The 27,132-nt window shown below is 37.6% G+C and overlaps 1 long non-coding RNA gene across 13 annotated transcripts in view; it reads right to left on the bottom strand.

The window, feature by feature from the left end:
- LOC105475937 (uncharacterized) overlaps positions 1-27,132 on the bottom strand; it is a 459,161-nt gene that overhangs the window by 359,471 nt on the left and 72,558 nt on the right. For all 13 annotated transcript variants that reach the window (XR_011606791.1, XR_011606795.1, XR_011606792.1 and 10 more), the window contains one exon: positions 15,266-15,518. This is a non-coding gene — a long non-coding RNA (uncharacterized lncRNA). The remainder of the gene's footprint in view (positions 1-15,265; positions 15,519-27,132) is intronic.

Below are 27,132 nucleotides of genomic sequence, written 5' to 3'. Positions count from 1 at the left end.
ATTCCCCTTAAGAACCAGCACAAGACAAGGATGCCCTCTATCACTACTCCTATTCAACATAGTTTTGGAAGTTCTGGCCAGGGCAATCAGGCAAGAGAAAAAAATAAAGCATATTCAAATAGGAAGACACGAGGTCAAACTGTCTCTGTTTGCAGATTCATGATCCTATATCTAGAAAACCTCATCGTCTCATCCCAAAAGCTTCTTAAGCTGATAAGCAACTTTAGCAAAGTCTCAGGATAAAAAATCAATGTGCAAAAACACAAGCATTCCTATACACCAACAATAGACAAGCAGAGCACCAAATCATGAATGAACTTTCATTCACAATTGCTACAAAGAGAATAAAATACCTAGGAATACAGCTAACAAGAGAAGTAAAAGATCTCTACAAGAAAAACTATAAACCACTGCTCAAAGAAATCAGAGGTGACACGACAAATGGAAAAACATTCCATGCTCATTGATAGAAAGTATACATATCATTAAAATGGCCATACTGCCAAAATAATTTATAGATTCAATGCTATTCCCATTAAACTACCGTTGACATTTGTATTAGTTTATTTTCACAATGTTGATAAAGACATGGGAATTGTGGGAGTTACAATTCAAGATGAGATTTGGGTGGGGACACAGCCAAACCATATCATTTAGCTTCCGGCCCCTCCCAACTCTCATATACTCACATTTCCAAACCAATCATGCCTTCTCAACAGTCCCCCAAGGTCTTAACTCATTTCAGCATTAACTCAAAAGTTAACAGTACAAACTCTTATCTGAGACAAGGCAAGTCCCTTCTGCCTATGAGCCTGTAAAATCAAAAGCAAGTTGGTTACTTCCTAGATACAACAGGGACACAGGCATTGGGTAAACACAGCCATTCCAAGTGGGAGAATTGGCCAAAACAAGGGGTTACAGGCCCCATGTAAGTCTGAAACCCAGCAGGGCAGTCAAATCTTAAAGTTCCCAAATGATCTCCTTTGATTCCATGTCTTACATCTGAATCATGCTGATCCAAGAGGTGGGTTCCCATGGTGTTTCACAGCTCTGTCACTGTGGTTTTTCAGGATATAGCCTCCTCCCTGGATGCTTTCATGGGTTGGTGCTGTCTGTGGCTTTTCCAGGTGCACAGTTACCATTCTGGGGTCCGGAGGACAGTGGGCCTCTTCTCATAGCTCCACTAGGTAGTGTTCCAGTAGGGACTCTGTGTGGGGGCTCCAACCCCACATTTCCCTTCCACACTGCCCTAGCAGAGGTTCTCCATGAGGGCCCTGTCCCTGCAGCAAAAACTTCTTCCTGGACTTCTAGGCATTCCCTTACATCCTCTTAAATCTAGGCAGAGGTTCCTAAACCCCAGTTCTTGACTTAAGTGTACTTGCAGACTCAACTCTATGTGGAAGCTGCCACGGCTTGGGGCTTGCACCCTCTGAAGCCACGGGCTGAGCTCTATGTTGGTCTCCTTCAGTCATGGGCAGAGTGGCTGGGATTCAGGGCACCAAGTCTCTAGGCTGCAAACAGCATGGGGACCCTGGTCTTGACCCCCAAATTATTTTTTCCTCCTATGTCTCCTGGCCTGTGATGGGAGGGACTGCTGTGAAGACCTCTGATATGTCCTGGAGACATTTTTCCCATTGTCTTAGGGATTAACATTTGAATCCTCATTACTTATGCAAATATCTGCAGCTGGTTTGAATTTCTCCTCAGAAAATTGGATTGTCTTTTCTGTCACATTGTCAGGCTGCAAATTTTCTGAACTTTTATGCTCTGCTTCCATTATAAAACTAAATGCCTTTAACAGCACTCAAGTCACATCTTGAATGCTTAACTGCTTAAAAATTTCTTCTGCCAGATACCCCAAATCATCTCTCTCAAGTTCAAGTTTCCATAAATCTCTAGGGCAGAGCAAAGTGCTGCTGGTCTCTTCGCTAAAACATAGCAAGAGACATCTTTGCTCCAGTTCCCAACAAGTTCTTCATTTCCATCTGAGACCACTTTGGCCTGGATTTTTTTTTTTTAATTTAAAAAGATATTTAGTACCACAAGATACGCACCTTCAAAATGGAACACAGGAACATGTAGGAAACAATTACATTGAAACAAGCAAATGCAGAGCCTATACAAAATAAATGCTAGTTCACAGAAAGTTTCTCAGGGAGCTTGGCACATGACCTCCATCTTCATAATGGTTAAAATAGGGCTGGCTAGAAATGAATGTGCAAGGAAATTCTAGGAGGGAGACTAATATCAGAAAAGCAAGTTGGGAGGGAGGAAAGCTTAACGTGCATTTGGGAATAACGAATTGGCTCTATAAGTAACTCGGCCTGGATTTTATATCATCATCAGCATTTTGGTGAAAGACATTCAACAAGTCTCTAGGGGGTTCCAAACATTCCCATATTATCCTGTCTTCCTCTGAGGCTTCCAAATTGTTGCGATCTCTTCCTGTTACGTAGTTCCAAAGTTGCTTCCACATTTTTGGGTATCTTTTCAGCTATGTCCCACTCTACCAGTACCAATTTACTGTATTTGTTTGTTTTCATGCTGCTAAAAATTACATACCCAAGGCTGGGCAATTTACAAAAGAAAGAGATTTATTGGACTCACAGTTCTATGTAGCTGGGGAGACCTCACAGTCATGGTTGAAGGTGAAAGGCATGTCTCATATGGTGGCAGACAAAAGGAGAGCTTGTGCAGGGAAATTTCCATTTTTAAAACCATCAGATCTCATGAGACTTATTCACTATCACAAGAACTGTGCAGGAAAGACCTGTCCCCATAATTCAATCACCTCCCACCAGGTTCCTCCCACAACACGTGGGAATTGTGGGAGTTACAATTCAAGATGAGATTTGGGTTGGGACAAAGCCAAACCATATCAACATTCTTCACAAAATTAGAAAAAAAAATCTACTTTAAAATTCATATAGAAGAAAAAAGGAGCCCGGATAGCCAAAACAATCCTAAATAAAAAGAACAAAGGTGGAGGCATCGTGCAACCTGACTTCAAGCCATAAGGCTACCATAACCAAAACAGCATGGTACTGATATAAAAACAGACACACAGACCAATGGAACAGAATAGAGACCCAAGAAATAAGACCGTACATCTACAACCATCTGGTCTTCGACAAACCTTACAAAAACAAGCAGCGAGAAAGGATTCCCTATTTAATAAATAGTGCTTGGAAACCTGGCTAGCCATATGCAGAAAACTGAAACTGGACCCCTTCCTTATACCTTATACAAAAATTAACTCGAGATGGATTAAAGACTTAAATGTAAACCCTAAAACTATACAAACCCTGGAAGAAAATCTAGGCAATATCATTCAGCACATAGGCATAGGCAAAGATTTCATGACAAAAACATCAAAAGCAATGACAACAAAAGCAAAAATTGACAAATGGGATCTAATTAAACTAAGGAGCTTCTGCACAGCAAAAGAAACTATCATCAAAGTAAACAGACAACCTATAGAATGAGTAAAAATTTTTGCAATCCATCCATCTGACAAAGGTCTAATATCCAGAATCTACAAGAAACTTAAACAAATTTACAAGAAAAAACAAACAACACCATTAAAAAGTGGGCAAAGGATATGAACAAACATTTTCAAAAGAAGACATTTATGTGGCCAACAAACATATGAAAAACAGTCCAACATCACTAATCATTAGAGAAATGCAAATCAACACCACAATGAGATACCATCTCACATCAGTCAGAATGGCTACTATTAAAAAGTCAAGACAAAACAGATGCTGGCAAGGCTATGGAGAAAAATAAATGCTTTACACTGCTGGTGGGAATGTAAATTCGTTCAGCCATTGTGGAAGATAATATGGCAATTCATCAAAGACCTAGAACTAGAAATACCATTTGACTGAGCAATTCCATTACTGGGTATATACCCAAAGAAATATAAATCATTCTATTATAAAGATGCATGCACACAAATGTTCACTGCATCACTATTCACAATAGCAAAGATATAGAACCAACCCAAATACCTATACACCATGGAATACTATGCAGTCATAAAAAGGAACATAATCATGTCCTTTGCAGGGACATGGATGAAGCTGAAAGCCATTATCCTCAGCAAACTAACACAGGAACAGAAAACCAACTACCAAATGTTCTCACTTATAAGTGGGAGCTGAACAATTATGTCATATGTTTCACATGACACAGGGAGGGGAACAACACACACTGGGGCCTGTTGGAGGCGGGGATGTGGGGGAGAACATCAGGATAAATGGCCAACGCACGCTGGGCTTAATACCTAGGTGATTGGTTGATAGGTGCAGCAAACCACCATGGCACACGTTTACCTATGAAACAAACCTGCCCATCCTACACATGTATCCCAGAACTTAAGATTAAATTAAAGCAAAACAAAAGAAAACAAAAACAGAGGTCATGCTGAGAGTTTGCTGTATATCTGGCACAGTGGTAGGCATTGCGAATTAAAAGAAATACAAGACTCAGTCTTGCTCCCAAAGATTTCATAGTATAACAAAATACACTAAATTATAAATAAGCAAATAGAATGTGATTGATGTTAAAGTACTGTTGTTAGAATACAAGGTTATACGTTGACATGTATGACTTAACTAAGGATGTCTCTCTCAGGGAAAGGGAGCAGGCCCCTATACTACATTTATTGAGTATAAATCAACATAACTTTTTGGAAAAGAGCAATTTGATAATAGAAGGTTTCTTAACACCCTTTGTTCAGTACTTACACTGTTACTATTTTTTTCACTGGAAAGTGTTAGAGATGTGGACAAAGAATTCTGTATTAGAAGAATTTCTCATGATTGTACGTATACTAATTAGCACAGATTCCTGTGCCAAGTCTTCTGAGTGAGAATTCTGGCTTTATCACTTAACAGCCATGAACTTGGATGAGGGACCTAATCTCTACAGTAAGCTTGTTCATCTGAAAAACGGGTATAATCAAAGCACCATCTCCAAAGGATTGTTATGGATATTTAACTGCCACTAAAGATAAAGGACTCAGCAGAATGCTTGGCTCATAGTAAATACTCAATAATTTTTAGCTTATTTATTTGTAATAGTGAAAAACTGGAAATACCTAAATGTTCCATTATAGGTGATTGGAGAAATTATGAAACGGCTCAAGTAATAGAATATTATGTAGCCCTTAAAAAGCCTTTTTATCGACCATTAAATGAAAAAAATTGTGATATTAATTGTAAAAAGCAAAATATAAAACTGCATTTTCTGATTCTTCTGGATTATCCTATAAATAAGCAAATAAACAGAGATGAATAACTTTGAGGGGGGAAATGAAAAAACTGAATACCCTTAGAAGTTATCTCTGAGTGCTGGAATTAGAAATCATTTTTATTTTCTTTTTGTATTTTCCAAAAAGTCTATAATGAACAAATATTACATTTATTTTGAAGAAAATAAATTATTTAAAATAGTGCATTTTTCAAAATGCCAAGTTATTGGCCAGATTCTGGTACTGTTGACAAATTAACATCTCAGTTTTTTGCAAACATTCCATATATAAGGCTTTATACTTCCTTAGTGCCTTTTCCACCCAATAGTTGCTCACTCACACAATGAGACGCAGGATTACATTAGGTTCTCAGTACTATGGTAGATGTGCAGAAGAGAGGGCAAGTGAAGGTCATGGCCTTTATCTTTAGAGCATCTGGGAGAAAAGCAAGAGGTGTGTTATTTATACAGCAATATAAGGTAAGTACCACAGGAATGAAGAGAAAAGAGGGCACTATGGACAGGAATAGCTGGGGCAGGCTTCAGGGAAAGGGAGGAATTGAACTGGGTCCTGGGGATGGGTAGAGTACATGAGGCAGGAGATGCCAGATGATAAAAATGAAGCAACTGTAACAACTAAGTGATATATACAAATCACTATCTGCAGGGAACCACGAGTGTGTGGCCTAGAAACAGCCAGTTTCATATTGATGATGACAAATAGGTCCCATCTGACTTGTTAATTTAAATTCTTATAGGGCAGTGTGGAGAAAGATCAATATTATTATTGATAATAATGATTATCAATTATTATGTTGATAATTCTGAGGCAACATTTGAAGAGAAAACAGTGCCATTGTAGAGTAGTCTTATCTGTCATGGGCAAGTGAAAGGGAAATTGGTTTTTACCATTATAAAGCCTATGTTATAGACTAATGGTTTACATTATAGAGCAGTGGTTCTAAGTGGACCAAGGTGGAAGAGAGAAAATTAGATCATATATGGGTCTCTGAAGATGTCTCAGGGTGCCATAAATGAAAAAAGGAGGACAGGCTGGGGGAGGGAAGAAGCTAAGGATGTCTCAAAGAATTCTAACATGAAAGATGGCAAGGAAGGTGGTCCGTGTAACAAAGATAGAGAGCACAAACCATCAATTGTCATTTTGTAATATAGGTGTGAAATCATTAAATTCTTCACATCAATTCCTTGAAAGAAAAAAGATAAACCTGGGGATTGCTGATATTTCTTTTAATTTATTTTAATTCTATTAATCTATGGCTCTAGGACTTCTAACATGTTTACTGTAAAATTAAATAATTGAAATTTAAATCTTTATCTTCCACAGGCCATAATTCCAAATGACAGGCTATGACCTTTCAGGCTTTCCTGGTTTGTGCTTTTTTCTTTTCTTTTTTTTTTTTTTTTTTGAGTGATTAAAAAATATTGAATGTTGAATGCATAAATGTAATTAGCTTTAATAGTGAATACTGAAAGCAAATGAAATGTATATCAAAAGAGAAATGACTAAATAAAATAGAGAAATAAGATGTGGTCTATTTGGATTATGGAATATCATACATTAATTGAAAGGAAAGATTTGGATCTGTGTATCAATATGTAAACATCATAAAAACATGTAGAGTAAAAGTAAATTTAGAGCAATAGGTATAGTATGATACCCCTTACCTAGTAAAGAAAAACCTACAGGTACAAGGAGGAGTTGGTACCATTCCTTCTGAAACTATTCCAATCAATAGAAAAAGAGGGAATCCTCCCTAACTCATTTTATGAGGCCAACATCATTCTGATACCAAAGCCTGGCAGAGACACAACAAAAAAAGAGAATTTTAGACCAATATCCCTGATGAACATAGATGCAAAAATCCTCAATAAAATACTGGCAAACCGGGTTCAGCAACACATCAAAAAGCTTATCCACCATGATCAAGTGGGCTTCATCCCTGGGATGCAAGGCTGGTTCAACATTCGCAAATCAATAAACATAATCCAGCATATAAACAGAACCAAAGACAAGAACCACATGATTATCTCAATAGATGCAGAAAAGGCTTTTGACAAAATTCAACAGCCCTTCATGCTAAAAACGCTCAATAAATTCGGTATTGATGGAACGTACCTCAAAATAATAAGAGCTATCTATGACAAACCCACAGCCAATATCATACTGAATGGGCAAAAACTGGAAAAATTCCCTTTGAAAACTGGCACAAGACAGGGATGCCCTCTCTCACCACTCCTATTCAACATAGTGTTGGAAGTTCTGGCTAGGGCAATTAGGCAAGAGAAAGAAATCAAGGGTATTCAGTTAGGAAAAGAAGAAGTCAAATTGTCCCTGTTTGCAGATGACATGATTGTATATTTAGAAAACCCCATTGTCTCAGCCCAAAATCTCCTTAAGCTGATAAGCAATTTCAGCAAAGTCTCAGGATACAAAATTAATGTGCAAAAATCACAAGCATTCTTATACACCAGTAACAGACAAACAGAGAGCCAAATCAGGAATGAACTTCCATTCACAATTGCTTCAAAGAGAATAAAATACCTAGGAATCCAACTTACAAGGGATGTAAAGGACCTCTTCAAGGAGAACTACAAACCACTGCTCAGTGAAATCAAAGAGGACACAAACAAATGGAAGAACATACCATGCTCATGGATAGGAAGAATCAATATCGTGAAAATGGCCATACTGCCCAAGGTTATTTATAGATTCAATGCCATCCCCATCAAGCTACCAACGAGTTTCTTCACAGAATTGGAAAAAACTGCTTTAAAGTTCATATGGAACCAAAAAAGAGCCCGCATCTCCAAGACAATCCTAAGTCAAAAGAACAAAGCTGGAGGCATCACGCTATCTGACTTCAAACTATATTACAAAGCTACAGTAACCAAAACAGCATGGTACTGGTACCAAAACAGAGATATAGACCAATGGAACAGAACAGAGTCCTCAGAAATAATACCACACATCTACAGCCATCTGATCTTTGACAAACCTGAGAGAAACAAGAAATGGGGAAAGGATTCCCTATTTAATAAATGGTGCTGGGAAAATTGGCTAGCCGTAAGTAGAAAGCTGAAACTGGATCCTTTCCTTACTCCTTATACGAAAATTAATTCAAGATGGATTAGAGACTTAAATGTTAGACCTAATACCATAAAAATCCTAGAGGAAAACCTAGGTAGTACCATTCAGGACATAGGCATGGGCAAAGACTTCATGTCTAAAACACCAAAAGCAACGGCAGCAAAAGCCAAAATTGACAAATGGGATCTCATTAAACTAAAGAGCTTCTGCACAGCAAAAGAAACTACCATTAGAGTGAACAGGCAACCTACAGAATGGGAGAAAATTTTTGCAATCTACTGATCTGACAAAGGGCTAATATCCAGAACCTACAAAGAACTCAAACAAATTTACAAGAAAAAAACAAACAACCCCATCAAAAAGTGGGCAAAGGATATGAACAGACATTTCTCAAAAGAAGACATTCATACAGCCAACAGACACATGAAAAAATGCTCATCATCACTGGCCATCAGAGAAATGCAAATCAAAACCACAATGAGATACCATCTCACACCAGTTAGAATGGCGATCATTAAAAAGTCAGGAAACAACAGGTGCTGGAGAGGATGTGGAGAAATAGGAACACTTTTACACTGTTGGTGGGATTGTAAACTAGTTCAACCATTATGGAAAACAGTATGGCGATTCCTCAAGGATCTAGAACTAGATGTACCATATGACCCAGCCATCCCATTACTGGGTATATACCCAAAGGATTATAAATTATGCTGCTATAAAGACACATGCACACGTATGTTTATTGCGGCACTATTCACAATAGCAAAGACTTGGAATCAACCCAAATGTCCATCAGTGACAGATTGGATTAAGAAAATGTGGCACATATACACCATGGAATACTATGCAGCCATCAAAAAGGATGAGTTTGTGTCCTTTGTAGGGACATGGATGCAGCTGGAAACCATCATTCTTAGCAAACTATCACAAGAACAGAAAACCAAACACCGCATGTTCTCACTCATAGGTGGGAACTGAACAATGAGATCACTCGGACTCAGGAAGGGGAACATCACACACCGGGGCCTATCATGGGGAGGAGGGAGGGGGGAGGGGGGAGGGATTGCATTGGGAGTTATACCTGATGTAAATGACGAGTTGATGGGTGCAGCACACCAACAAGGCACAAGTATACATATGTAACAAACCTGCACATTATGCACATGTACCCTACAACTTAAAGTATAATAATAATAATTAAAATAAAATAAAATAAAAAAAGAAAAACCTACAAGTAATACTATATGTGTTCTATGAAAAGTACACATAAACATGGATATTAAAGGACATGAATACTCAACTCATAAAGGATTATTCATGATGACAGGAGTAAAGAACTAAAATTAGCAGTGCAAATTATTACTAGTAGATATAGTAAAGATACAGTACTTTCTCTCTAATGTAATAGTTTAAGAAATAATAAACACATATATTATTTAGGTTATTAAAAATAGAAATAAGGGGAAAATCAAACAGAAAAGCGTAACATGCAGAATAGTAGAGTAGCTATCAGGGCTGAAACTCCAAATGTGACTCCGTCAATAACAAACCATTTAGCATGTAAACTCATTTATTCTCTGAGAACCAGTTTCCTACCTCAGCTAAAGCATAAGGACATCAGCCAAGAGGATCACCAAAGTTCGAAGTTTTCAGACATTGAGATGTTTTTGAATTGTTGATATTTCATAGGATAGTGAGCAAATAACCAATGATATTTAGCACAAATGTCAGAACGTCAGTGGGTGAGAAAGCACAGTGACCTAAACTGCCAGGACACTTCAATACTGTTTAGAGATTTACAAAGGTTAAGCTCCCCAAGTAACACATTTTGTTGGAATTCCAGAATAGAGAGCCTACCTGAGTTTTCCCGCTCAGGGCTCCTGAATCTGATATCTAACTGCATGATCTAATTCCTCTAAATATCTTTGTGTGACAACACCCACGTTGGTATTTAACTCAAGATTTTCATGAAGATGACCACAGGATTTGTTGAAAATGAAAAAAAAAAATCTACAATTTAGTCTCCAGATTTAAACATCAATCTAAAAACAATACACAATAGATTCTGGCAACAGTCTCTGGTTTCTCCTCACCAGGAGGATTGATGGTAACTCTTGATGATAATGGCTAAGAAAAGAGCCTCTAGGCTGGTCTTATCTAGAGCTTCCTTCATATTTTCCATGTTGTTCTCCTATCTCCAAATCTACTCTGGGATATCCACTTTTGATGTAAAAGGTTTCCACTAAATCTTAGCCTTACATGAGAGTTTTGCTTGATTTCAACACTCATTTGCCAATGAACCATTGCAACCCTCAGTCTCTTACTTGAACATTCTATACCTAAAACATTCTTGCAGGAATGCTGATTCTGTGATGACCCCATTCCACTCCAGTGTCCATGGGAAGAATTTTAAAGTCACTTTGCTGGGATAAGTGTTTTTCCTATCTTGGGGTGAATATTGAAATACATTTTATCTTTGAACAATGAAATTGTTACCTCCTGTATGTAGCAGGCATTGATATCTCCATTCACCTCCTTTTAGGAATAGGCCTTGAGTTCAGCATATGGCCACCAAATTAGAAGTTACACATGGTGTCTTCCTTTGCAGCTAAATACAGCATGTGACTAATTTCAGGCCAATGGAATGCAAGTGTGATGTGTGCAGCTTCCAAGTTATGGCCCTAAAGGGAAGATGTGTGCCCTTCGCTTCCTAATTCTTCATTCCAGTAACTAAAATATGATGATGAATCTTCTTCAGCCACATGGATGGAAGCAATACTTAGGGATGTCAGAGGAACAAGAGAGAGGTCGAATTACCAACCCTTGGAACAACCCTGGTCTGCTTCTCTTCAGACTTACGTAAAATAGATTCATGGTCTATCTTGCTTAAGCCAGAGTTATTTTGGGTCTTGTCAGAGCTATGAAACAATGTACTAATGAATAGAATCTGGTACTTATAGTGGGATAACGGCATAACACAACTGAACAAATATGACACTGGCTTAATGATTAGGCAGTGAGTGGCAAGGACAAAAAAAATTCAGGCTAAAAATTGAATTTCAAAACATTTGATAAAAAATGCTTCTTTCATTTCCTATGGCTGTTCTATAACACTACCACAAATTTAATGGCTTAAACCAATGAAATTTATTACCTTACAGTTCTGGAGGTCAGAAACCCTACATGGCTCTTATGGAACTAAAGATTAAGTTGTTATCATGGCTAAGCTCTGTTCAGCAGGCTCTAGGAGAGACTTATTTCCTTCCTTTTTCCAGCTTCTAGGGATGCCTGCATTTCTTTGATCAGGGCCCCCTTCTCCATCTGCAAAGCCAGCAAGAGCAGGTCAAATCCTTCTCACTACAAATCGCTTTGACCTCTTCTTTTGCCTCTTTCAACTACCTTTAATAATCAATGAAATTTTGATGCATCCACTTAGATAGTCCAGGATAAAGTCAACCATTCAATCTTAAAGTCAGCTGATGGTTAACCTTAATTGCATCTGCTACCTTAATTCCTCTTTGCCACATAAGGTATATATTCACAGGTTCTGGTGATTAGGGCATGGACATCTTTGGGCAAGTGTGGTAGGGGTTATTATTCTGCTTATCACAATGTCTCCTGTGATAACCTGGACATCAGAACCTGTGCTAACTGAGCCCACTTTAGGAATGTGTTGAATTTTTTCAGAATATCAGTGCAGGGTATTGTTGACCGCTTCTTGTCATTTTTAGCAAAGTCCTGTAAGAATGGGCTGAATCCTAGCTAGAGTCAGCCTACTTAAAAGTAGAGATGGAAGGAAATTCAGTTGCATTTTGGTAGGCATGTTTTTTTTTTTTCTTTTACTTTTGGGAGTGGGGTGGGGTAGGGAAGGGTCTCGACAGTTGGAACCCTACAGGGTTGGAAAGTTAATAGCTTCTCTCTTCTGGTTATTCTGAAGAAGCAGCCTTAGCTGGAGAAAAGCCTATAGGCTAGGCTTTGCTCAAGTACTTCCCAGTAAGCGCTCTCTGCCAGACACAGAGCACGGAGGCACAAATTGGACTTAAGATCTTTTCTTCCCAACCAAATATATTTTTTAATGACCTCAGCTACCTTCAAAAAAAAAAAAAAAGGTCAGAGTGAAAATGGGCAGCACACAGAGGACAGAAAATAAAAGATTGAAATATTCATGCTTAAGAAGTATGTTGGATGAGACCATTGGCTGTTATTACTGACCTATAGAATTGATTAGAAATAAATAGACCAGAAATTGACTAGGTTTTTAAGGAAATTATATATATACTGAATGAATGGGAAACCTAGCTGACCAAAGCCTGGTGTTGCTACACACCTAAAACACCTATAGGTCTTTGAACTTGCACCAACATAATGTGGTTTGGTCACCAGGAAGGATATCCTCTCCTGTGTCCACTTTAGATGTAATGAAGGGGAGATGGACAAGAAAAAATTTCCAGAGGGAGAAGCAAAGGGTTGGAGGAGGAGGGAGCAAGAGATGAGAGTAAGGCAAGTTAAGGCCCTGGCCTCAAGTACAAAATTTAAAGTAGTGCAAAAACAGTCCGTAATCAAAATACTATTTTAATACAACATAGAATCAGAATCAGTACAAAACATCATGGATGAACAAAATAGCAAAATTTTTAATACTAACATGATCTATAGCAGTGCCATAGAAGTCATATCAGATCCTGAGACAAAAAGGAAAATCATCAATACAATCCTATCTTTATTAAACAGTGTTATATTGTTCACCATAGATTTATAGATCCTTTACATTCATTTTGTTTGTTTAAAATATATCATTAAAATTTTTTTTTTATTATCAAGTCTTTTTGTGCCCCCTCAACTTTTATGCCTGAGGCAAGAAACTCTCTGACCTCACTTGATGCTCTATGATCTGGGTCCTAGAGCAGACACAGACACGAATTCCGAAAGTTCTGCCCAGAGAATAACGACAGGGATGCCAGGTGAGCTAAAGAAGGGATTTACTCCATTGCTAAGGAAAGGAGTTGTTATGGGCTGAATTGTTCTCCTCACCCTCCGCCAAATTCCTATGTGGAAGCCTTAACCCCTAGTATCTCAGAATGGGACTCTGTATTTGGAGATAAGGCCCTTAAAGAGGTGGATAAGTTAAAATGAGGCCACTAGGGTAGGTCCTAATCCAAAGCGTCTGGTCTCCTTATTAGAAGAGGGAGCGACATTAGGGCCGTGCACAGAGGAAAAACCACAGGAGGACACAGCGAGCAGGTACCAAGCAGAGGCCACACCTGCTGCCACTGGGATTGTAGACTTCTAGCCTCCAGAACTGTGAGAAAGTTAAGTTATGTTGTTGAAGCCAGACAGTTTGTAGTATTTTGTTACGGCAGCTCTGGCAGACCTTGTACAGGAGCCTTTGGTATTCCTGTACATGAGCACTTGATCATTGTTATAAAGTGAGTGCTGCCTCTTCAGACCCTTCTTTCTAACTTGGAGGCTTTTTGACTTTTGTTTGTGTGTTTTAATTGCAACTATACAGCTCCTACTCTGCTGTTTTACACTGGGGAGAAGTCAAATAACTAGTTTTTTAGGTTATAGTTCCCTGAACTACAAGCAGCCACACCTAGTTCTAGTGAAAGTCTATGCGTCACCTGCAGATCTGGGCTTTGAGTTGGATGTAGTACCTGGCATGCGACCCTTGAGGAAGGGTAAGTGTGTTCTAGGGGCAAAAAGAAGGATACATAAGATTACTAGGGTAGCCAAAGGAACTGACTGGGACAGAATTACTATTGTCTCCAACATCTACTTTCTCTTTGTTCATTAGTAATTGAACCCCAAAATCTCAGCTGCACAGACGGCCATCCAGACAAAAACAAAACAAACAACAACAAAAACAAAAATCTTCAATGGGACTATATATTATTTTTGAGCCAGATGAAATGAGTGGAAGAAATGTGTGCACCTGCAGATTCATGCCCTCAAAGGGAAGTGGTACATCCTCCCCTCTCTTTCTTCATCAGGCTGTTCCAAATGACGAGCCATTTTCAACCACAGATAAAGGCTGCACCCACTGAAACCACAGTTGTTTTTGTCACCCAATTTGCCCCAGCAAGTTTAGATAAGAACACATCATCAGGAAATATTCATGACTATGTCCCTAAATCTGCAACAAAATAAGCTAGATACTACTGTTCTCTGGATTTAATTTGAGCAATTTTGGAAATACAAATTTTGTTGAATATAAAGTGATTAAACAGTTTGGGGGATTAGTTAGATTATCAGCTTAGTAACTGTAAGACAGCAAATAATAAGGGCTTCAGAAATCCAAAATCATTCTTTCTTCTCACATAGCATTTCAAGTATAAGTAGTGGGGTTTTGAGGGTGGCATCATAATATCTAGGGCAAAAGCCTCTTCCATTTTGTAACTTTGCCATACTAAATTTATATTTCTAGTCCTGACCCATCTCCTGAGCTTCAGGATCATTTATCCCGTTGCCTAATCAACGTCTCCACTTGCGTATCTGAAAAAGATCTCAAACTAATTTCTAAAACAGAATTCTTTCTTTTCTCCTCTAAACCATAGCTCCCCTGTCTTTCCCTTGTCAGTAAATGCACTACTACTCATCTAGTTCATCAAACTCAATGGCTTAGACCAAAATTCTGGGAATTATGCAAGACAATTTTTTTGTCAGCTTGAAAATGTATCCCAAATCTGACCACTTCCCACCACCTTCACTGTTGTCCCTATTCTCTAGACCATTTTCCCCAAATTCTAAATTCAATTAGGAACAACCTAATTGTACTCCCTTTACTTTTAGATGGTACAGTTCATCCCCCACACAGAGGCTACAGTGTATTAATATTTTATTGCTCCTGTAACAAACTGCCACAAACTTTGTGGTTTAAACAATATAAATTCATCATCTTACTTTTTTGTAGGTCAGAAGTCCAACTTGACTCTCACTGGGCGAAAGCCTAAGGACTGGTTGGCTGCATTATTTTCTAGAGGTGCCAGTGTGGAATCCCTGCCCCAGCTTCTGCAGGCTGCCCACACTCCAGGGCTCATAGCCCCGTTCTTCCATCTTCAAAGCCAGTAATGGTGGACTGAGTTCTCCTCATATCACTCTGACCTCTCCCACCTTCTTCCACTTTTAAGGATCTTGGTGATTGCATTGGGAGCACCTGCAAAATCCAAAACAATCTCTTTAAGACTAGCTGATTAGCAACCTTACTTCCATCTGAAAGTTTCATTCCCCTTTGACATGTAATGTGATGCATTCACAGTTCCAGAGATTAGGGCATGGGCATTTTTGAAGGAATATTATTCTGCCTGTCATGCAGTGTAATTTTTTTTTTTTTTTTGAGATGGAGTTTTGCTCTGTCACCCAGGCTGGCATGTAATGGTGCGATCTTGGCTCACCGCAACCTCCACCTCCCTGGTTCAAGTGATTCTCCTGCCTCAGCCTCCTGAGTAGCTGGGATTTCAGACATTCCCCCGCCATGCCCAGCTAATTTTTTGTATTTTTAGTAGAGAGGGGTTTCACCATATTGACCAGGTTGGTCTTGAGCTCCTGACCTCAGGTGATCCACCCCCCTCAGCCTCCCAAAGTGCTGGGATTACAGGCGTGAGCCACCGCGCCTGGCCACGCAGTGTAATTTTTAAACATGTAAATCAGATCTTACTTCCCCCTCTCTTTTAGATCCTCCATTGCCTTTTCATCCACACCTGGAACAAAATCCAAAATCCCAGCAAATAGGCCTTTCACGAGCTGCCCACTTCTACTCTCTCATTCTATTCCCCATCACTGTCTCCCCATTCATTTCTATGCAGTCTCACCAATTTGATTGCTATTTCCCAGAATGCCAAGTTCATTCCCACCTCAGAGCCCTTGAATATTCTCTTTTTTCTGCCAGGAGCCTTTCCCCTAGATATCTCCATATGGTCCCCATCCTCACTTCATTCATGTCTCTACCCAAAGGGTCCTTCCTCAAAAATACCATCCCTGATCATTTTCTGTCACTGTCACTCATCATGTCTGGTGTCAGGCATTATGGTACCACCATATCAATCTTACTGTGAGTTATTGTTATTCAGTGATGGCATTATGAATTTATTTGTCCATTTATTCATTATCTGTCTCTATCACCAGAATGTAAGCTCCATGAGGATAGGAAATTTGTTTTGTCTTTTTCTCTGTTTCATCTGCAGCACACAATGGGCATCCACACCAAATGAGTGAATAAAATGGTTGAATGTAAGGAAAAGTAGCCTATATACTCAACATTTTTACCTGGTCTCAAACATTGAAATAACCCAACACTCTTCTGCAAGAGATGAACCATTTAGATTCAGAACAATCTAGGCAGAATTCCACACTTAAGCCTCACTCTGTCCTATTTGCAATGCAATTGAAAGCCAGGGATTTGTTCCATTTTCTTCTTTGTGTGTCTTGGTTTTCAAATGAGGTGTTTAATTCCAGCCAGCATGCTAAGCATGTTCAGACTCTGTATTGAGCCTCCTGTTCCACCTTGGGGATTCTCACACAAAACAGGACAGCATTATTAATCCATTCTCTACAGATGCTGCAGTCGCACCTTGCAGATTGTCAAAGAGAAGTGACAGATGTGCAGTGCCTAGCAGCCTTGAAAGTCAACTTACGGGGTTCTGGAATTATGGCTTTCAGAAAAGTCATTATTGATCAAGTAAAGTTTCTAACTCAGAGAAAGTGATGGCTTGAGGAAAACAACATTGTTTCAGAATACAGCTGGCTTGATCTGGATTGTTCTTAACATTCTGAACCTAAGCTTCTCAATTGAAAATAAGTGTGTATGGAGAATCTGCCATGAACCAGAACTTAAGCCAGGGACCACAGCATTCAAAACAGAAGGAAACACTGTCTTTGTTCTCTGGATTCTCACAGCCATGGCAGTGAAATTGTGGTTCACATTAAAGTCCACAGATGTGTCAAGAATGTGTCTCTTTAAAACTCAGAAAAATGGCCGTCTTCCAATCACCACTTAAAATATTACAGGTGGACTTTGACATTTGCTATAGAAAACAAGCAGAAAAAACAGCCACTATCAGAATTACTATTTTTTGTTCCATGATTATGGAGTAGGTTTGTGGAATGGGATTATATTCCCTGATCATGTAAGCAACAAAGAAAATAATTGCAAAGGTTGTTGTCATCTGTACCTAGATTTAAAAAAAGCTTTCCATTCATACTAGTTTGATATTCTGTATTCTGGTCACTGAGTCTTGACTGAATGTATCTAAAACTCACCTCCTTTCCATTTTGACCTTTTCTCCTGGCACTTATCTTCCTCTTCAATCCTTAATGCCAACCTCAAGTCTTGGCCACTTTAGGGTTTCTGGTCACTTACAAATGACCACTATTTGAAACCTTGAACACAAGGTTTCTAAACCACTCAGCTGGCACACCAGTGGTGTAACTCCTGCCTGGCTTTCTGCCCACATCCTGCATAGAGAACCCTCTTCTGTTTCTCTCAGAATCACAGAATGACAGTCATAGAGATGGTGAAGTGAAACTGGGCATTCTTAGAGATTAGGCTAGCTTCAGATTCCTTCTGCTAGACACACTGACATTTTCTGAATAGCTAAAATTTGAGTTTTGAAGATAGGAAGAATTTTGTCTGAATCTTTTCAGAAGAAATCATGTGCTACTGCACATGGTAGGAGCTTGTTTTATTAAAGAAAATGTGATTAAGATACTTTGGAAGATAACTAAATTAAATGACAAAAGCAATTGATTCATTTTTCACCCTGGAAACCTATTTCTGAGTATTCTATGTAGGTCTCAAATCAAGAAAAATATATTTGACATCAGTGTTTCCACAGGATAGATGAAAAACATAGATGAATAGATAGATGATGTTGTTGATGATGAAGATAGATTAGATAGATAGATAGATAGACAGACAGACAGACAGACAGACAGATAGATAGATAGATAACTGAACTCTATAAGAAAGTCTGTAAGAAGACAAGAACGTTAACCAAGAGGACATATATCCAGTCCACCTAAGGCAATTCTCAGTTTGCCTTCTCTGAAAGAAATGAGATAGTAAAACACTAAGAAAATCTTTAAAAGGAAGAGCTGATCCTTTACATTGTTTTTGGCAATAAAAACAGTGAGCTTTCAGAGATTAACAAGAAAGCCAAGCAATGCCCTGAAGTTCCAGGTCACTAGAAGATGCTGACTTAGACATGATCATATTAGTGCTTTGTTCAGGGACTTCCAAGTGAGTGCACATACAACTGATATCTTCAAAATTCAGTCTTTTAAATAAGCATTGCTTAAAAGCAATATCTTAACCCATTTTAATTTTTTTTCTTAATCATTTGCATCTCTGTGTTCTCCTGGTAAAAGAAGTGTGGTGGCCCTAAAGCAAATATGTTTTGCAGCTTTTGTGTTTGGAGAAGGTGGAAGGAGAGCAAGGAAGCTGGTGTTTACTAAGTTTTTCCTATGTACCAATTATTTCACATATATTAATAGATTTCATCCTTACTAGTATCCAGTGTTTGTCTAATAATCTAACTGTAGAAATAAGAAGCCTGAAACTCAGTGAGTTTTCAAATCACATGGCTGGGGTTTGAACTCAGGTATGTCTGACTCTTGAGGTCACACTCTTACTAATATACTGGCTGCTGAAGAACTTTAGGTTTAAAGAAAGGGAAAAGGAAAATTACAGGGAGAGGGAAAGAATACAGCTGCAGTCAAACTCCATGTGTGCCAGGTCTCATAGTTCAAAGGCATAGCAGCATAAGACCACCTGCCTGGCCTGTAGTGGAGTGCAGGTAGTAGGTAGACATAAGGAATCTTGACATACAAAGGGCTTTGGTGATCAGTGAGCTCAGAACCTTTATCTTAGAGTTAAGGAAACCGAAACTGAGAAAGCTCCTTGTCCAAGGTTATACTTGACTTTTGACAATTTGTCAACATCAGAGCTAAGCCTAGAACCCATAAATCTTCATTCTTAGCTAAACTCATTCCATTATTCCATTCATTCTACTTGAGAAGGAATTCTTAGACATGGGACCTGCAATAATTTCCTACGGAGATCAAAATCAAGTGCAGAAGAAAAGACCTGAGCCTGTGACCTGAGACTACTCAGAAATCCTAACATTTATTCAAAGTAATGAGTCCTTTGAAGAGACTCTTTCTTATTACAGTAAAGCATAAATTTAAATTGCAACCAAAAGAAAATAATTTCACCCTTAATCCCAAATTTATCTTCTTTGCATAAAGAGCATGGATTAAGAAACAGTATTTACTTGCTGTGTTGCCTTAAGTCACTAAACTTCTCTGAGTTGCATTTTAATTATCTATAAAACGAAGATAGTAATAATACAGAGGTTCCTCGTTATCTCAATTTTATTATCTGAGTCTGCACCATAATGAGACTGCACAAGAAATCAAAAGCCATCATAACATGAAAATATCCTCTAATGCTCTAATGAGTTGCTCATTTATGAAATTAGTCTGCTCTCCACATCCCTTCTCTTTTAAGATTTGTATTTATCTCTAACCATTAAATCAATGCCTTTGATCATTAGTCTATAAATATCTTGCAAATCCTTTGGCAAGCAAAACCGTAAATCTCAGAAAAGTTTCAGACTCTCAAGCAGTGAATGAGAGCAGTGCTGGAGAACAGTGCAAAGTCACACACAAAGCAACGGACATGGAAGGATATCTGGCCTAGTTAGCACCTCAAAACCACAGAAGAGAGAAAAGGTAAGGTTGGTGACAGGGCAGGAATTTTAAAGAAAAAATATTTGAATATCAACATAACAATAAAAGTCTTTGGAAAAGCTGATTAAACCTTGACTATTTCTCAAAAGTGACCTTTGATGATTCTTTGCAAGTTAATAACATAAAAGGATGTTGCATTTTGTTCTCATTTATAGGTTTTGCCAGAAATCATGGTTTTTTTTTAAAAAAATGAACTCCATTATTTTCAGTAAATGTGTCTCATTGTCATTATAACCAAAATTATTACATTTATGAAAAATGTAGTATTTTTATTGCCTTTACTTTTTAAAGATCAAGTCTCAATTGAATCCTTTTTCCCTTATATACTATGAAATTTTTGTTGCAGCTTTAAGTGACTTTTTGTAGTGAATAATTACCCTTGCATAATAAGGCTCTCTTTTATCTGTACCATCTTCTATTGTTACAGTAAACAAATGAGATAAAACTTGCAAATGCAATTTACAGATTCTAAAGTGCTACATTAATGTTAGAATTCACTTTGTTTCCAAAAAAAGTTTGTTTATTATGTGCAAGTTACCTCCACATACATTATTTATTTTATTCTCAAAACAACTCTTGGAAGTAGGTATATATCATCTCCAAACTATACATTAGCAAAATGAAAAAACTTGTTCAAGGTCACATAGCTATTAGGTGGCTTAGTTATACTGAGAGCCCAAATTGGCTGTCCTCAAGTCTAAGGTATTCATTCTATTAATTTGAACCATATAAGCCACCATTTTTCAGTTCAATAATGGTTGAACATCTGCATTTCATATGATTCTACCTTTCACATTCATTCAAGAAGTATTACTATCTATTCCTCATCAGATACTAATCTGAATTCTAGGGATACAGTAGTGACCAATACAAGCAAAGTCACAGTTCTCATGAAAGTTACATTCTAGTATAGACCATAACATATAAACAATGAAGCAAATAATTTAAATAAACAGAACAAATGGCTTACTGCTGTTATGTCCTATGCAGAGGATTAATAACAAGTAGCATATAGAAAGTGTCTGCTATAGGCCAGATAATGTAGCACTTTGCATAGATTAAGTTATTTAATTCTTGTAACTCTATGAAGTAGGGAATATTACTATCCTCATTTTTTGGACGAAAATGTTGAAGTACAGAGAGATCAAGTTACTTGTCCTGAGTCATGTAGCTGGTAGTAAAGGAGCCAAGCTTCAAACCTAACCAATCTGACCCTTAGAGGCACTCTTAAGCACCATGCTGTACATCAAGTCGATGAGATAAAAAGTAACTGATATCTAACAGATAACTAGAATTGCTTCTCAACATCATTTTTTTTATTAGTAATAGTACAGTGTTCAGTCTTCCTACACAAATACAAAATATAATGGATTATCTCAAACGACAAATTCTTCCCTTTAGTTCTTTTGCTAAATGGGGATTCTAGGAATTGGAGCACATCAGCCAAGAACAGTTTCACTCAAAGTCTACAGCAACTGCTTAGGCTCTCAACATCTCCATGTGGACCCCCTGCAAGATTGTATTAACAATCCTGAGATTAACAATCTCAATAATACTGGAACCGCACCATGCAGTCCTACAATTACTCCTTCTAGGAAGGTGCAAAATTGGAAAGAAGTGTTGAGTGAACTGGAAATAGCTGACTTGAGGATGATTTCATCTCTCTTGTTGCCTCTTTACTTACTGTTCAGCTGTGATCCTTGCTCATCCCCAGATCTGAAGATCAGAGGAAATGATGATCGTATTTCCAATTAGAACAAATCGTAGCTATCTTGAGCTGTATCATTAATCCTTTCAGGGACATTTGTATTGTGTTACTCATTCTGTAGCCTAATGAGGCATAAAAGAAGAATCTCTTTCCTTTTCCTGTATCCAAATGTAGGTCCAAATAATTGCTCCTGCTGCTAGAGACTAAGGTTAATTTAAAGTAAAGACACAGCTGGGGAAATGTTCATTGTTTAAGCAATGGAATCAAATGTGGACAGGCACTGTCATAAAACTATCACCTCGTGACTTTCCTTTTTGCAGTCTGATCCTCAATTTTTTAATGCCTATTTGCCTACTGTTTATGAATGTAAGAATTTTCCATTCCTTATGCACCAATGATTTTTTTCAATAAAATTATTTAACATAGTTCCCTATAGTGAGGACATTTTCACAGGCTTGCACTGAGCTCCATGAGCAAAAGGAATTCTGAGGAAATAAAAAAGTAAACAATAATTATAGTAATAACAACAATAAAAAACTGCTTAACATAACACTTTTAGTATTTATTAAGTCACTCTCTTATTTAAAAACACGTGCTGAACCATGCATTATGGCTGGGGATACACAGATGACTAAGGAACCATTTCCACTTTTAAAGAGTTTGGAATGTAATGGGAAAAGCAAAGAAGAGGTGCTACATTTAATAGCAATACTTCAGCATAAACATTATAAAAAACAAAAATATGGCAGATTATTTTTCTCACTAGTCTCTAGTGTTTCTTTTTAGCTCTTTTGAATACTAATCTTATTCAAGAGAGGCTGACCCTGTAGATTTATCTCCCAAAACACCTGACGAATGTGACATGTCCAATTAGTAATAGTGGTTTGGGCAAGTTAGGTATGCTCCCTTGGGGGAATATGTATCAGTATGTCAGTTTGAAGAGCAAACTGTTTTGAGAGAAAATACACCCAAGACATTTCATTTTCTCCTCCCCTCTCCTTCCTCTCTCTTCACCTTTAAACTTTATTAAAATTGTGTCTTGTAAGAATCAACTGGAGTGCTTGTTAAACATCCAGACCCTTTCACTGGAGAGTCCTACTGAGTGAATGCTATAAACTCACTCATTTCTTCTTCTGCAGTCAAAAGAAATATATATATTTTCCACTCTGTTTAGAATAGGATTAGAAAAGAATCCTCTCTTTGGCATTCTCAGAAACAGGAAGTGTTTTCTGGGCTGTTGCTAGGTGCTTTAGCAGATTACTTTGCCAGTCTCCTTAGGAACTCTGTCAGTTAGCTAGTTTGCTATTTGTGTATCCAAATTATTGATTTTGGATCAAACTGTAAGATGCAATAATAAGAACATATTTACCAAAAGTAAGTGAGTTGAAAACCTAACCCAGATTTATGTTTGAAAACTACTGTTATCAGAAATGAAGGCACCAGAGTTAAACCTACCCAAGAAATGCTACCAAATTGAAAGCCAAATTGTATGTTAGGAGAAATTTGGTTTATTACTCAAAACTTCTTTATTAATTAACTTCTTGCTTGATGACATCATTCCCTTTTAAGTATTCAAAGTGTCTATAGTATGTTCACCCATTTCCTAATCAAAACCTGCTCTTAGAAAAAGAACAGATACTTTACTTGTGTTAGAGATGTATATTTGAAAATCAATTCCTTGTGAAATAAGTAATTCTAGTTGTAGAGTCAATAATTATAAAGCAGGCTAAGGAAATTTTGTTGTTTTGTCCTATGAATGAGGCATCTTGATACACTGAAATCACACAATGCAGGCTAGGAATATAATTGCAACTTGGTAAACAATCAAATTCTTGAAGACTTTAGAGATTTGTAGTTACATTTTTTGAATTACAGAGCCAGTACTGATTGTGCAAGTGAAAACTAACTCTTTTATAATGTATAGAAGACAGATAGATAATTAACATACTGAGATGAAAAAAACTAATTAATATTTAAAATCAAAACAGAGTCTGTTTTTAACTACTGATAGTATATTTCTCATTGGAGAAATAAATACTTATGCAGCTCCTCTGCTCTCATACCCTTGCAGAAACTGGGGAGGGAGAATAAGACCACAAGGGAGGGGCCTGTGGCTTTGACTTTGAAGCCCTAGGATGAATTTCAGAACAAGAGTTGGAGAAAACTTCATGAAAAAAAATAAAAATAATTTGAGGAGGGCTAGAGTTTCTTCTCAGCAGAAGGACATTGAGAAGAGAGAAGAGAGCAGAAGAGAAAGGATAGAAAGTAACATAGTGTTGATAATAAGTCTTCCTAAAAGAATAGCAAATATTGGTTTATTTTTGTGACTTCACTGAAACCATCTCCATCTTTACAAACAGGAAAGTATCCAAGATTGAATCCGCCAAAATGCCTCATGGGAGCATTGTTTTTCTTTTTTGTCATTTTTGAAGGAAATGGAAGAAAGGCTTTGTGTTCAATGAATACATCATGGAATGAGGACAGCACAGTTAGTAGAAGAGGATAATTCAGACACTGTCTTGTTTGATCAGAAGCCAGATCTCAGCCCCAAAAACGACCAGGATGATGCAGTCATCACTCCCATCACCAGTCCCACAACTGCACAATCATATGTACACACATGAACTATCTCTGCCACTGTCCATAGGAAGGAGTTTGAGCCAACTTTCTTTGAAACTCAAAGGGCAACTCGCATCTCAGCCACACATACAATATGTAGTTAATACGCAGTATTTATAAAAGAGCTTTAGAAATATATTTAAATCAATCTAAATATGGGATGTAACATAGACATTAGCATTTATGTATTTCGATGGTAGCATTTGGTTGTTATCCATTTAAGTTCCCTTAATTGTTTTGAATTTTACTAGGCGGTAGCATGGGCAGATATATGGGAAAGAGGGAGGTAGAAAGGGACATACAGTACTCAACCCTAAAAAGAACTTCCGGTTCAACCCTAAGGTATTATAAATGGAAGCATCCTGCACTGCAACTTTCTACCTTGACCCTAATGTGAAGGAACCAAACATGTATGAATCAGTTGCTACCTCATTCTTTTTATTCAAACCCCCACCAATTGTTCATCCCTGAGATGAGGACACATAGATCGAAATCAAAATATTTTTTCTAGATGTTGGTCTGCAGGCCTGTTTCTCTCAGTCACCACTAATAGACTTCAACAGATGTGGGGCAATAATTTTAGATAAGTGATTCTACTTGGCAGACCCAACTTCTTCAGCTATGCTGTTTATATTGGGATAAAGGTAGCAGAAAGCCCAATGGTGACCATAGATCCCAGTAAATTTCCCAATCTATATTTACAAATAATTCTAGTATTTTGATCCCTGTTCATCCTAGCAATTTTCTCACTGATTTCAGGCTTGAACTGGGCTCAGGAGATGGATGATTAATTAACACCCTAAAACCCCAAAAATATAATTAATTTCCAGTGAAAATTATGCTATAACTAAAACAGAAGTAACCTGGTAATTGATGTTGATTGCCTTGCAACTATGTCTTGGATGCCATCTCTAAAAAGGAAGCCAATTTGCCAAAAATGCATGTTAAATGCTGTACGCAATTGATTCTGCATGTTATTAAGTGAAGGAGGATATTACTTACAGGGTTATTCATTTTTACTTTACTTTCATGAATGTTTAAAACCTGTAAATCACTTATAACAATTAAGACAACTTTGTGGGGAACTGTGGATTTGGAACCTCATAACACTCTTTAAAATCTCCGATATTTTCTTCTTTTACTGGAATTCACTTTGATAAACCACAAGTCAGAATAGCAATGTATTTGGCTCCCTTTTTAAACACACTGTGTATGTTCCTATTGAATTTTAGTTTCCTTTTTAGCGGGGAAAAAAAGAAATAGTAACCCTTCCACATATTTTACGAGGCTGAAATATTTTGACAGATCCTGATTACTGAAAGATTTTAAGTTATATATTTCACATCAAATTTACAGCTGAACTTGTTTTTTATTGAGTGTTCTAATAAATAACAAAAAAAGCCTGGATCATGTGGTATTTTAGTTAATAGCAGCACTACATAATAGATGTGTGTGTGTGTTTGTGTGTGTGTGTGTGTGTGTGTGTGTGTGTGTACTGCATCTAATTGTAATATCCGAATAGGATCAAAATATTTCACATATTGGCATATTTATTTAACATATCTTTCTAAAATATATGGAATAGAAAATAGTGAAATAAATACCAGCACTTATTAAGCACTTACATTTCAGGTGCTTCATAGAATATGGCTCATTTAATCTTCATGATGGCCTTATTACAGTGTTTTCAAACTTCAGTCTACACAAGGGTCCTCTGCGCAACTTGGTAAAAATGCAGATCCCCAGAGTCCATTCAACCAAGATTCTGATTAAGTGGATCTGGAAGGATTTAAAGGATCTCTATTTTTAACAAACCTCTCCAGATTACTCTGAAACTGTTAACCTGTGGAACACACTGCAAGTACCAATGCTTATTAAATACTGCCTAACAAAATTTGACCATAATCTTAGATAAATAAACTAAGAATCAAGAAACTTAAATGTCTTGTTTAAGTTCTCCTATTCATGAAAAATAATGCTTTTGCTCTTGAGATTAAGCATTTAATTCTCATGAGGAATGGGGAAAAGTTAAGAAATAGGAACAAAAACATGAGACAGTGGCATTGGAAAGTGATGACTATAAAAATAAGGAATAGTGGTAAGGTCTTTGGTTCTGGTCATGGCTGAGTATCTGGTATCAAACCTATCGTCTTCTTATCATAAATTGGTGTAAAAGGTGGATAAAATATATCAAGTAAGTGTTTTCACACACTGTTTAGCAATTAATACTAGGCTCTGGCCATTGAAAGGAAGGAAACATGAAGATGAGTACTACATTTACCCTGACTTTCACCCTGAGAGTATTTTCTAATCTAGGGCAAAGAGAAATAAAGTCCAAAAAGAGAGTGGCAGTCTTGCTGGATCAAATAAACCATTTAGGGCTTCCAAGACATTTGGATTTCGAGATATGGTATTATATAAGAAGGACCCAAAAGCAAGGGGCACCAAAATGTTTGTAGCCATTTCCCCTAGGACATTTGGCCAACTTCTAAAATACACACTTGTAAGGCAAGATTTCAAATGGCCTACCAGAGAAAAACCACTAGGAGGCTAAAGAGCTTAGCAAAGATTTCAAGCCTACAGAGCAATAAGAAAATGTTGGAGGCTGGGCGTGGTGGCTCACACCTGTAATCGCAGCACTTTGGGAGGCTGAGGAGAATGGACCACAATGTCAGGAGTTGGAGGCCAGCCTGTC

This window comes from Macaca nemestrina, chromosome 8 (genome assembly GCF_043159975.1).
Source record: "Macaca nemestrina isolate mMacNem1 chromosome 8, mMacNem.hap1, whole genome shotgun sequence".
Lineage (NCBI taxonomy): Eukaryota > Metazoa > Chordata > Mammalia > Primates > Cercopithecidae > Macaca > Macaca nemestrina.
The sequence above is the reverse complement of the archived record's forward strand: the minus strand, read 5'-3'. Positions and strand labels throughout refer to the sequence as shown.